Here is a 2496-nt window from a genome sequence, read left to right on the forward strand (position 1 = left end):
GTAGACAGGCCTCGTGAAGTTCCGAATAGCATGAACTGATAAGTCATTGGGACGGGATATAGTGCTAATGACAGAGTTATTTTGTTACCACCCCAGCCCCAACACTTGCTCCGCTGTAGACGGCCGCCCTCACCTGGCCTTAGCCACTAATGGGACTCGGCGCTGTGTCTGTGGCTTCTCTCCTTGACTTCACTGCTTCTGCCTTTCCAGCTGCTGCTCATGCATGCTGCTCAGACGCTGCTTGGCACTTCCCTTCTGCCCTCATTGCCTTCCCCCAGTTCCGCCTGTGTCGTACATTCAATTTCCCAAGAGAGGTTCTAATTAGTCACTAATATCCCTGTCAAGCAAAACAATCCCACCAGCCACTTAATAGGTTTTTGACAAGACAAGTATCCTCCCTTGAACTGGGCATCTTCTCTTGGTGCAATTAGTAGTGGCCACTATGATGGCATTAGATGAAACATAGAGTGATAACCGCTTTTCCACCTGCTCCCCCGTCTCCCCCAAGCGCTGCTTGGAGCGCTGGGCTCCTGCTAAGCTAGCACCGCAGTTGGCTCCCTTCAGCTGCTGTCATGATTACCTACTGAGACCTCTTCAGCCACGATGAGATGTTCTCCGAAATTTGCAAGATCCTAAAGATCCCGGCTGGCTTGTGCCTGGAGGTGGAAGGGAAGATGGTCAGTAGGACAGAGGGTAACAGTGATGACTCGCTCATTGGTGGAAATGCTTCTGCTGAGGGCGAAGGTCCCGAAAGCACAGTAATCACTGGTGTTGACATCGTCACGAACCATCATGTGCAAGAAACCAGCCTCACAAAAGAAGCCTCCAAGAAGTACATCAAAGATGGCATGAAGGCAATCAAAGGCAAACCTGAAGAACAGACACCAGAAACAATAAAACATTTTATGACAGGGGCTGCGGAACAAATCAAACACATGCTTGCTAATTTCAAAAACTACCAGTTCTTCACTGGTGAAAGCATGAAGCCAGATGGCACGGTTGCTCTACTGGACCACCGTGAGGATGGTGCCACCCCATATATGATTTTCTTTAAGAATGGCTTAGAAATGGAAAAGTGTTAACAAATTTGGCAATTACTTTGGATCTATCACCTGTCATCATAACTGGCTGCTGCCTGTCACCCACATAACACCAGGACTAAGACAAATGGGACTGATGTCATCTGGAGCTCTTCTATTATTTTTACCGTGATTTATTTGGAGTGGAGGCATTGTTTTTAAGGAAAAAAAAACATGTCATGTAGGCTGTCTAAAAATAAAATGCATTTAAAATCAAAAGAAACAAAAAGAATGGTAACCTAGGTAAAAGGCTCCACTTAAGTGTGCTTCCCGTTGAAGTGCTAAGGCCAGAATTTCCCAGAAGGAAGCAGTGGCTGCCTGAGAAAATATGAGGCTTGAACTCGGGTTCACCAGTATACTTCCATCCACCACCTGTCAGGAAAAGTTAATCACTTTTTTAAGTGCATAGAACACACCATAAAATACCAATACCTTTTGATAAAGTTCAAATGCAATAATTAACATGATTGAAGCCATTCTTAACCACCATATCTCCCGAATTAGCTGCACCTGTGTCCTCTTTCATCAAAGAATCTATAAAGCTATAAATTTTGCCAGCGCCTAAATGATCTAATTTTCCTTCTGGGTAAAATGAGGTGATTGCACGACATTGATTTTGAAAGTCCCCAGCTCTGACATTCCGTAATCTATGCCTCTTGATACCATGGCCTTTGCAGCAGGCAGCCTCTACCACCTGAAGGGTCTAGCTACCTAACATAACATGGCACAGAAAGTATATAAGCCAAGGACACAAACAGCGAAATTAAATGCATTTGAGCCCTCTACTTCAATACCATACCTTTAAAAGATCTGGGAGGCTAGATTTGAATTTGGAGTTCTTAGACATCTTGAGTTCCAGAATGTGGCAACACCGGGAGCCAACCCTCCACCCCTCAGCCCATCCAGGTCCCTAGCTTGCAGTCTGTTTCCTCTTTGCCCTCACCTGGGGTTCTATCCTACAGGAGGAAAGGCCTCATGTACACACATGTAAATACCACAATTCACACATGCAGCTCTTCCAACACCCCTCTCAATCTCCCCACTCCCCAAACCATTGCTCCTTAACCATGCCTTGGGCTTATGTGTGTGTATACTGTCAGTGCTCTGCTTAGGAAGGACAGACTTGGGAAGTTGGCTTGAGGCCATGTGGGCAGGGAATTCTGGGCTCCCAACTAGTTTGTGTATGGTCTAAAAGTGGGGTCTGAGGGGCGGGCAAGGACTGTAAGCAGGCACATCCTCTTGGCTTACAATCTCCTTATTTGACCAGAGGAAGGCCAGAGCAGATCCCCTCTTACCTATATCCAAGAGGAGTACTGCACTGCCTAAGACTTTCTAGCCTACGACTATCAAATTCAAGCTAATAGCTGTTTTTTCCCTAATTCATTTTTCTTGCCTCAAAATTCCGTATACCTAACCT

General features: G+C 45.8%; 1 pseudogene; it reads left to right on the plus strand.

Annotated features, from left to right (window-relative positions):
* The first annotated feature begins 572 nt into the window (after positions 1 to 572).
* Positions 573 to 1082, plus strand: LOC105859144 (translationally-controlled tumor protein-like; annotated as a pseudogene).
* Positions 1083 to 2496: the final 1414 nt, after the last annotated feature.

This window comes from Microcebus murinus, chromosome 5, assembly GCF_040939455.1.
Source record: "Microcebus murinus isolate Inina chromosome 5, M.murinus_Inina_mat1.0, whole genome shotgun sequence".
NCBI lineage: Eukaryota > Metazoa > Chordata > Mammalia > Primates > Cheirogaleidae > Microcebus > Microcebus murinus.